At 49.0% G+C, this 11,381-nt stretch overlaps 1 pseudogene; it reads left to right on the forward strand.

The window, feature by feature from the left end:
- The first annotated feature begins 1,556 nt into the window (after positions 1–1,556).
- LOC103602070 lies at positions 1,557–2,359 on the forward strand (annotated as a pseudogene).
- The last annotated feature ends 9,022 nt before the right edge of the window (positions 2,360–11,381 follow it).

Consider the following 11,381-nt stretch of genomic DNA (forward strand, 5'->3'; position numbering starts at 1 on the left):
AATCCTAAGTAAGGGGCCGGCCCGTGGCTCACTCGGGAGAGTGCGGTGCTGATAACACCAAGGCCACGGGTTCGGATCCCATATAGGGATGGCTGGTTTGCTCATTGGGAGAGCGTGGTGCTGACAACACCAAGTCAAGGGTTAAGATCCCCTTACCAGTCATCTTTAAAATAAATAAATCCTAAGTAAAATGGTGATAAATGCCAGAGTAACTTTCCATTCTCAGAGAGTTCAAGTACTGCATCCTAATATAAATTTTGAATAAACTTCATAGTATTTTCTAGTTAACCACTCTGTTCAGAGTTTTTTTGACAGAACAAGCTCAACCCCTGAAAGTGTGAGGGAGTGTGTGTGTGTGTGTGTGTGTGTGTGTGTGTGTGAGAGAGAGAGAGAGAGAGAGAGAGAGAGAGAGAGAGAGAGAGACAGACAGACAGACAGACAGACAGAGACAGAATTGGAAATAGACTTCGTTAAGGTGATATGTATCAACCCAGGGTGACTGCACTATACCCATCCTGGGACCCAATAGAACTATTTTCTCACCAGAGCAAATTCTAACCAAATCTTCTCCTGCTCTATTTTAATGTCCTATTTGAAGTCATCTGAATGTCCTATCTGAAGCATAGTCCTGATAAGGATAAATCCTGAAACGGAGGTGGAGAAAATGACCTAAAGTTAGGCTCCTGTGGATTTTTCCTCATCCCAGGTCATCCTTAACCATCAGCTTAAGTGCCTGTCCATTGCTGAGTTGTTCGCGAGAAGGTCTCTATGGGCTAAAGAAAAGGTAAGACAAAATGCTTGATTTGCTAAATACCAAATTTAAATGTAACTCCAGTTCTCTAAGAAAAAGTCACAAGCTTGACCACAATGAGATTTGAACAGTGAAACTTCTCATTTGGAGTCAAACGGGCTGCCTTTGCGCCAGGAGGTCCTGGGAATCAGGGTGCTTTTGTGCTTTGGAAATGTCAATTTCAGCAGTTGTTAGGTGCAGCTCCCAGTATTTGTTTTTACTTTATTATGGCTTGCGATGAACTATTAACTCTTTGCCCTTTTTATAATGCAGCCTTTCAAAGCGAAATTTAGAAGTAAACAAAGCAAGTCAGAAGCACAAGGCATCTGGCTTAAGGAATACTCGTCCTTGTAATTCAGGAGAACCCACCTCTCCAGGGCTATGGAGCCTCTTAGGGAGGGACGTTTGGGAAGCGATTGTGGAAAATGCCCAGCGCAGCTTAGCGGGAAGGCTGGGGTGGGGTCGCCAAGGATCGGGTTTCTCTCCTCCCAGCCCTTCCGCACACGGAGCACCACGAGGATTTGCACGTGGGTCACACTTATGGAGGAGGCAATTTCCTTTTATCGACAAGGGCACTTAGGAGCAGGAGGAGGGGGTGAGCGCGGCGGGCGGCAGTGGCGCTGGAGGCGACCCAGCTGTAGGGTGTGGGGCCAGTGCCCCGCGCACGTCCGGTCCGGGTGAGCGATGCGCGCGGGGAAGGCGCTCGGGACACGGTGGTGGCTGGGGTGGTGGAGGCAGGCGGGCCGGGACGGCGGCGTCTGTGGTCATGGCCTGGGCCAGAGCTGGGGCCTTGGCTGCGGCGGCGGCGGCGCCCCTTGGCGGGATCCTGTCCCTTTCCCGTCCAGGAGCTCGGGGATGGGGCGCTGGGGACCCCGGGTCACTGAGAGCCGTAAGAGGATGGACGGCCCAGCCCTCCCCTCCGGTGGAAGATGGAGAAAGTGATCGGAAATCTGGGCTCAGTGCCGGCAAGAGCGACGTATCCATGCTCCTGAAGCCCCACGTCCACACGGCCTGGCAGCGGCGCTGGCCGCGTGGTGCAACCAGCCGACGCGGAAGGTCCGCAGGTGCAAGGCCGGGCCCGCAACGGCGTCGCCTGGTCCCAAGCCCCGGCCCGGCCCCTGGTCCGTCCCGCCCGTCGTGAGGTGCCCCGAGGTGCTCTACCACACCAGAGTGCGGCCGCAGGGGCTCCAGCCCGGAGGAGCCCAGGGTGGCCGTCCACAAGAAGTTGGCCCGGACCATTGGGATGTCCGGGGATCCGAGGAGGCGGGACAAGTCCGCCGAGTCCCTGCAGGCCAACGTGCGGCGGCTGGAGTAGAGCCCCACCCAGGAAGTCCGCAGCCCCAAGAATGAGACGGCCCTGCTGAGGAGCTCAGATTGGCCACCCAGGTGACTGGACCAGTGATGCCCGTGCGGAATGTCTACAAGAAGGAGAAGACTGGAGTCATCACCGAGGGGGAGGAGAACTTGAGGGCGTTTGCCGGTCTTTGCATGGCCCGCGCCAACGCCTGGCTTCAGCATCCGGACAAAAGGGCCAAGGCTGCAGGACAGGATATGGAAAAGAAAAAATAAAGCCCTGTTGGGGACTTTTAATAATCCAGCAGGGGGGAAAAAATTATATATATATATATATACACACACACACACACACACACACACACACACACACACACACTTACATAGCGCCCACACTAGAACGGCACACGCAGCTGCTATTGTGGGAAATACAATTGTCTCTATGAAATAATCTGCTCTCCCCCCACTCGTGTTCATTAACTAAAACCGTGGCATTTGCACATATATGAGTACAGTCATAGCTCTTACCCCCTCAGCCCTTCGGTCCGCCCCCTGGGGACGGGTCATCGTGGTGTGTCCCTCCGGCTTCTCTCTGGGGCCTCCCAGGCTCCTGGTGTCAGGATCGTGGGCTCCGACAATGTCTGAGTCCCCGCGAACGCCCCAGGGTGTACATGGTGAGCGGCGGGGACACGGGTACCACCGGCTGCTCCTGCCTCGAGCTGCTGGTTCCCACACTAACCACACATTAGCCCTAGAGTCAGGTTTTCTTTTCCCCTTTATATATGAAAGGTGAGAGGCCGGCCTGTTAGATCAGTTGGTGAAAGTGATGCTGACAACATCAAAGTTCAGGGCTCCATCCCTGTATGGGCCACCCACACACACACACAAAAAGTGAGAGGAATTTAATTAAGACACACCCCACACCCACACAACAGGGCCTGTGGCAGGTAGGGACTCAAAGTCAGGAAGCCCAGCTCCAAAGCAACTTGATTACATGTCAAAGGATATGGACATTATGTATTCCAGCTCATTTTAGTTCCTGTTGCGTTCAGATTTTGGAGGGGAAGAAGCTGGTGTCTTGGGAGGATCAGCTACAGTGAAGGACACTTGCAGAAAGAACATGGTAAGCATTTCTGTTAGCATTCCTAAATGACATGACCTCTTGCCTGCCACGCAGATTCCTTGATAGAAAACCCCTGGGGAACAAAGGGAAGGTTTGTCCAGGATAAAAACTGGTTTGCCATTCTCCTTAATTTGAATGATTTCCATGGGAGCTGTGTTTGCTTATCACGGTAGAAGCTACCATGAGCAATTTGCAAGAGCAAAACCCACAAACATTTTGTACCACCTCAGGAAGTGAGAGTGGACGTCTGAGTGTTAGTGCTTCCTTTCCTGCATCTTTAGATTTTCATTGTATCTTTATTCCTAAATCAGCTCATCTCTGACATTACAGGCTGCAGGCATCAAAGACCATCATTCAAGCAAGGGTTCCCCCATCAGTCTTTATTTTTTTGACACAGAACACCCAGCTGAAACTTCTGTCATCACCTTCTATTATTCATTACTAAACATTACCCCAAATTTAACTAGCTACAAAAATTACCTGTTGCTGAAATAAAAGTCAAATACAAAGAATAGAAAAATAAACAAACTGAAAAAAAAAAAAACGAAAGAAACACTGTAATTAAGGCCAACGAAGGAAAAACAGGGAGAAATATTTCCCACATTTATGCTAAACAAAGTATTTATGAACAAATTAAGAAATTAGGTTTGTGTTTAGGCTTGTTTACCTTTTACCATGGAAACTATGCACATGGGGTGGGGCAGGGTCTGAGGCACTGGGTTCGAGGTCCCAAAGACCACCAGTACTTAAGCAGACGCCCTGCTGGGCTTCTGTGACCCCTCTGCTGTCTGCATCCTGGTGCTGGGGAATACTGGGTTGCATGACCTGTCTGCTTCTGGATGGTGGTGTAATCCTGGAACAGGTCACTGTCTCTGAGCTCCAATAAATTCACCAATAAATTCTGGGACATCTCTTGATTCAACAGTGGGTGAAGAGTAGGTAGGTAAGGACTCCTACCGGCTGGCGGAGGACAAGGACTCCCCACAGGCTGGGACCCTTGGTAGCTGGAGACAGACAGGTGCTCCCCCAAGATGATTTCCCCAGAGGGTGTCAAGTGGGGATGCGGGCTTCCTCCACGCCTCCTTGTAACACAGCGGGGTCACAGCCAGGCAGATATGAGGTAGCAATAAAGTCGCAGGTCACCAGGGCTCATACTAGACAGAGCCTAGGGGCCAAGAAGAGGCGCTCCAGCTCCTACTTCTTGTGTTGGTCCCTTCCTTTCAGAAGCACTTTAAAGCAGGCTCTACCGAGATGGCCACTCTGACCCAAGTCTCCTCTTCTGGGTCTCAGGCCTCCCACATCTACCTTCTCTCTACCCTTGGGAAAGCTAAAGAAAAAGCAGAGAAACACCAAGCAGAGCCCCACAGGGTTGGGAAGAAATACCCATGAAATACCCACATTCCCAGACTGGTGGAGTAGTAGCAATAGGAAGGGCATCGCCAGGTGAGCTCAGCGATGCTAATATTATGGAAAGTCTCAGAAAGCCTGGGGGAACTCTGGCTGAGAAGGGAAATAGATGCAGGAGTGTCAATGTTCTGTGGGCAGTAAAATCTGGGTGCTGAACAGAATGAATAGAGAAAGTCTCAGAAAGGACAGATGCAAGATATTTTTCACAGCAAACCTTTTACAGTGTTGAAAAAGATGCAGACCTCTTCCTAATTCAAAAGGAATTGCAGGGGTGAGGTCGGCAGGGGCTGGATGCATGCCTGAGGAACCTGAAACTTGACACCCCTTACTTTTCCACCTCCAGTAGGTCCCTGTGTTTTAGGTCCTGCTGCTCATTAGGGCAACCCCCCTTCTTCCCTTTTCAACAAGCACATGCCCAGCTGGGTCACATTGTGACTTAACCCTAATTATGGGCTTACTGGCCAGACTGGAAGGTGAGGGAAGACCAAAAGGTGGTGATGTGAGTTTTGCAGGGGGGTGGCCCAGCACAGTCTTTAAGGGTGGAGAGTTGGCCCTTAATAGGAAGGAGGGGGTCAATTCTGCAGACTCAAAGAGTACACGTAAAACTAGGGGTTGAAGATTTGGGGGTGCATCCAACTAGCTATCCCCACCCCATGTGTCAGGTCCCATTGTTTCTCCACCAGCACTCTGACCTTGGCATAGTAGGCCTCCCCAGATTGGGAGTTTGACCTCCTCAGACTGTGTTACTCATGAGTAAGACCTGGGTCTGGCCCTCAGCTTTCTCTGCCCTTTAGCTACCATGATGAGAGTTACTCTCTGTGCTGCCAAAGAGAGCCTCTGGCTTCCTCGATTATCTCTTGACTACTGATTAATTATAGCTTACTTATAGCCACTGCAATTGCCACTGTCCTTACAATGACTAATTTCCTGATATTAATCAGAAGCCAGCTAGGCACTGCTTCCACCTGTAGGCTGCTGCAGTTCACCGCCAGTGCATGTTTTAGCCTATGACTGGTGGAGGTGGGGGGGGTCCTCTTGGATAGCTGGACAGTCAGTGATTGGTCATTCAAATCCCATCCCTACTTTCCTGAACCACTTCTGGCACCAACTGCTATAGGTTGGGCTCCTTGGAGGTAGCCTCTGAGATGGAGAATAGTGTGCCGGAGGTTTATTGGGGACACTCATGCGATCATCACCTATGGAAGGGAAAGGAAGACACAGGACTGGGAAGAGGGAGGAATTGGGCTGTGTGAGATTCCAGTGAAGGTCTCCGTTAACCTCATCAATTTCTCAGAAGCCAAGAAGGCTGTTCACAGTTTTTCTGAGTGGGGGGCCAATGGGGTTGGGTTTTTTGCATCCTCAGCTTGTATGCAAATGGCTGAAGGAAGGGGAACTGCTGTGGGAGGAGGCCCTCGTCAGTGGAGACAATTTTTGAACAGGGCTGACAGCTGAAGGCTTCTTGTCAACAGTTGTCCCAGCAACATGGGCAATAATTCCTTCTCTGAAGGGGGTTTAGATGGAACACCACAGTGTCATGAGAGGGAGGCTTTGCCTCCATAAAGACCAGCTCATCACCATCACCATCATTATTGTTTATTGTTGTTTTAAAACTATCCCTATGGCCAGTGCAGCAGGAAATACTGCAGGAGTTTTGACACTTGCATGGGCCAAGAATTAGCATTGCACTTGGGCCAGCCAGTGGCTCATTTGGGAGAGTGTGGTGCTGATAACACCAAGGCCACGGGTTTGGATCCCTGTATAGGGATGGCCGGTTAGCTCACTTGGGAGAGCATGGTGCTGACAACACCAAGTCAAGGGTTAAGATCCCCTTACCGGTCATTTAAAAAAAAAAAAAAAAGAATTAGCAATGTGCTGGAGTTTAGTCCATCCCCCATCCTCTCAACCCGCCCCCTCCATCACACACTGAATCTCAGTCCTGAGCTGGGCCTGGCCATGGGATAAGCAGGACATGATGGAGTAGGTCACAGCTCTAAAACTTCCTATCATGTTAGTATGGAGTTTATGGAGGGCTCAGGGATTTCTAAGTCTGGTCCGTGACTCAAGGAGTCCCTTCAGAGAAAGCTCCCCTGATGTAGGCTTGAGGCATGCACAGTTTGGAATTTAAAGACGGGAGGAAGGTGAGGGTTTAAACAAAACAAGGTTTAGAGGAGGTGCACAAAGACCAGCATGATGGGCACAAAGAAAGTTCTGAGGCGCAGTGGAGGTAAAGCTCGAGAGGGAGGGTGAGGCCAGACAGTGACCCTGAAAACCAGCAGAGGCATCACGAGTTGAAATGCATTGCAGACTTAGACTGGTGGCCATGGGGACCTGGAAGCTGCTTCAGCCTGGGAGGGCCACAGGCAGAGTTGGGCCTTAGAAAGTGACTTCTGGGGGCAGGCTGGCTACTCAGCGTGGACTGATGGCTGAGATTCTGAGTAAGGAAAAGGCACAGAGTACCCCCAGTGTCCCATGAGGGGAGGGCTCAGGAGTCACTCATCCTGGGGTCCCCTGCATTTGTCAGAGCTGTGCCAAATATTTGCAATATTAAATACAATTGCAACCACAAAGAGGAGGTCCAGATCCTGCTGCACTGGTGCATTAACAGAGGCTTCTGGCTCTGTCCTGTAAAATCTGTCACTCAAAATTCTGAAAAAGAAAACATGGAACCCAGGAACCAGCAGACCCACAACCACGAGAAACCTCTGGGGGGTGGGGGGGGAGGTGTGGCAGCAGCAGTCTAGAGCAGAAGCCACTCTTCCAGCTTTGAAAGAAGGCAAAGAAATGTTTGCATTTCTGGTCTGGGCCCTCCTTAGCCATTGCCTTAGGAAAATCTTTGCATGTCTCTCACTTACCAGCAGGAATCAGTGACAAAGGCCCAGTCAACCGATGTGGTTGTCAACAGCGGTATAGTCTGAGCAGCACAAAAGCCTTGCTGGATGAGAAATCAGAGATACCAGGTGGGAACTAATGTGCCCAGCAATCAGACCCTGTCTTCCCTTCTCCAAGACCCAGTGCAGCTGCTTCCCAGGATCTTGAAGCGGAAGCCCTGACCTGGACACTTCCTTAGAGTTGGAGTCTAAGACTCCGAATGTGAGCCACCACGGGGTTTTTGTGGGCTACAGCCTCTGCTTAGAGGCTCCTTGCTTCCTCTTCCTTGAACTCACCATTGCTTGACACATAACAGGGTCTGACCTCCATCCTGCCCAATATATCTACCACAGTAAGTGATAACCTGGGGGATGGTGGAGGAAAGAAGAGCTCAGAAGCCACCAGAAGAGGCAGCCAAGCAACACAGCTAACTCACAAGAGAAGCAGGGACTGGACAGCATTTGACATGGGAAGCAGAAGTCTTAGAATGGATGGATCAAAAATATAAAATGAGAATGATAAATACCAAAAGCAGGCAAGGGTGAAATCTGACAATCTGAAAATTTTAAAAATCACCAAAAGGAATCAAGTTGAAGAATTAGGTAAGAAAAATATTATATTGTTGTTAGCCTTTGCTATGGTTTATTATAGAACATCATATTCAAGAATGAATTCTTTTTATCTTTTGTGGCCTGTATTTATCTGTATTTCCATATGCATTCTGTGTCCATATCTACATGTATCTCTAGCTTTATATATCTATTCCAATCAGAGTAAAAGTGAACAACAGTAGTTGGGAAGGAACAAGTAGAAAGATTTATGAATTGGAGCTCTTTTTTGCACGCATGTGTTTATCAGAGATAAGGGTAAGTTTCCCTTGGTAATGTCAGAAGTATCATTCATTAAGCAACCCACTCTGTGTGATACTTTACATTATTTCTTTTAAAATTTAATCAAATTATCTGTAGTATTAGTCTGTTTCTGTTGCTTATAACAAAATACTTGAAACTCAGTGATTTACAAAGAAAACGAATTTATTGCTTACAGTTTCTGAGGCTGGGAAGTCCAAAGTCCATCTGGTGGTGGCAACAGTGACCCAGGGATCTCACAGTGCAAGATGGTGGAAGCAGAGAGAGAGACAGACTCTTCATGCTCCCCTTTTAAAGCCCTCAGAACCACGCCCCTGACCACCATTTTTATTTATTTATTATTTATTTATTTATTTATTTTTTGTCTTTTTCGTGACCGGTAAGGGAATCGCAACCCTTGGCTTGGTGTCGCCCACACCGCGCTCAGCCAGTGAGCACACTGGCCATGCCTATATAGGATCCGAACCCACGGCAGGAGCGTCGCTGTGCTCCCAGCGCTGCACTCTGCCGAGTGCGCCATGGGGCCGGCCCTGACCACCATTTTTAATCTATTCACTACTGCATGGTCCTACAATCCAATCACCTCTTCAAGGCCCCACCTTTCAATTACCATAATAGGATTTCCGACCCTCTTAACGGTCACAGTGGGGGCTAAGTTTCTAATACATAAAAGTTGGGGGACACAATTCAAGCTTCAGTGAGTTTTGGTGGACATAATTCAATCCACTACACCCATGCAGGGTATAAACAGTCAATTAATTTACATTTACTGTCACAAGCAGCAATGTCCTAACTGCCCTCTCCCCCTCATCTCTCCTTCCCCAGCATTATCTACTTCCGACACTTTTGGCTGTTGCTTTTCAGTACATATCTCCATATTTCTAAATGCCATGCATGCAATTCGGTCTTTTTCGTCCCTTGTACACCCACCACCCATGTGCAACCTTCTCATCTGCCCCCATCTTCCCAACATTGATCTTTAGTTTGGGTTACATTTTGGAGACCAAGGAAAGGTTGCCATGTTGTTTTGTCCTTGAGCTGGTTTCTGTCTTTCACAGAGGATTTCCTTGGACATATGGTAATTTTTGGTTGTGCAACCATCACCACCATCCATCTCCAGAACTTTTTCATCATCATAAACAGAAACTCTGTACCCATTAAACTATAATTTCCCAACCACTGCCATTCTGTCCCAAATTCACCACATCACCATAGCCCTCTACACCTTTGCACACGTGGTTTCTGGTGCCTGGAGTGCTCTTCATTACCTTTCTACTTGGGCAACCACCTTTTCATTTTTCCAAACGTAGCTCAGATAAGCACCTCTTCTCTAAAGCCCTCCCAGACCTCCCCCTCACCAAGGAATTCATGGCTCCCTGCTGCATGCCTTGTACATTGCTATGCTCTCACCTGTTTACACATCAGTCACCTGTGTAATACCAGGGTATCCTAGAGCACAGAGGCCATGTCTGGTTGACTTCTATATCCCCAGGGCCCAGTACAGAGCAGTGTGTATTTGGCAAATGAATAAATGACGGACAAAAGACAAGTTTGATCATTAACTCCCCCAAGTCACCCTCCTGATCAAGCTATCAGCTCATTCGTCCAATTTCTAATACCCACTCAGTTCTTAATCCTTTACTTTCACACACACATTGTTTCCTTTAATTCCTACAACAAGGGTTGCCTGGTAAGTGTCATATCCCTATTTTATAGAGGAGGAAGCTGAGATTCAGAGAGTCAAAGCATCTTGCTCAGGTTAGATTACTGAACCAGGAAAGGAGCCCAGTTATTTGAGGCCTTCATTATCTACACCAGATCATGTCCTTTCCAGAACAAAAAAGATGGTGGTGAGGCATCACTGTGGCAGAAAGAAGCGCTGGAGCTGTGGACTGACAAAGACTCTCTCCTTGACCATACTCCAGCCAGGTTCCTCTAAGCCCTTTCTGAAATAGGTCTGAGCCTTGGGCCTATGAAGATTTGAATACAAACCAACATAGTTTCTAACAGCTCAAGGCCACATCCCTTGAATCACCCTATCCCCCATCCATCCCTCCTTCAAGTGCCTGCTTGAGAAAGCTCAAAGCTGCAGAGAATTTCCTGTTTGTTCCGGCCAACACATGAGGGTAGGGCCCCAGTCTCCTAACCTCTGTGGAAGAGCAGGAGCCTAACTTCCATAACCACCAGTTACCAAACCCAGATGGGTTTCACAAAGATCAATCCCCATTCCTTTTTGTAATTTTTCATTTCCCTGATTCTACCCAGCCCCTGCTAACCCTCTCCCTATTCCATCATTCTCCCTTTTAAAAGCCTATTCACCTCTGTACAAACTGAAGTTGAGTTCAATTCAGGCTGTACTCTTTTCCCTACTGCAAAAGTATATTACTGATTAAAATCTGTCCTTACCACTTGAACTAGCCTCCAGCTTTATTTATCTTTCTTTTTTTTTTTTTTTTCGTGTCCGGCAACGGATCGCAACCCTCAGTGTCGCGCGCCTGTACCGGACCAGGACCGGCAAGGGGATCGCAACCCTCGGTGTTGCGCCCACACCTCGCTCAGCCAGTGAGCGGGAACCGGTCTGTATGTGGGATCCGAACCCTCGGCGGGAGCGCTGCCGCGCCCCCAAGCGGCGCACTGTAGCAATGCTCCACCTGGCCGGCCCTGCAGCTTTATTTATCTTTGACACTACCCCTAGGGTCTTGTTTATTTCTGCCCTCAGAGCCCAGCCCTGGACCTGGACACATATAGGTGCTCTTGAATCAAACTTATTTGGAGCCTAAACCTGGACAGCTTTTCCTGGTGCCTGTGAATTCCTCGAGAGTTGGAGTTTACCTTCCATCCCGCACAGCGGAGAGGAAGAGTCTTGATATATCCCTCTCATTTTTCATAACACAGGGAACAGGGTCACAAAGCCAGGACATCCTTTTTTGTCCATCTTTTTGGTCCCTACCCGCCTCCTCGGATAGGGCGCCCAGGCTGAGGTGCCCACGCTAACTGCGAGGTCCCCGGGCGTTTGCCTTCAAGGGACCTA

Source organism: Galeopterus variegatus, unplaced genomic scaffold, assembly GCF_000696425.1.
Source record: "Galeopterus variegatus unplaced genomic scaffold, G_variegatus-3.0.2 Scaffold3997, whole genome shotgun sequence".
NCBI lineage: Eukaryota > Metazoa > Chordata > Mammalia > Dermoptera > Cynocephalidae > Galeopterus > Galeopterus variegatus.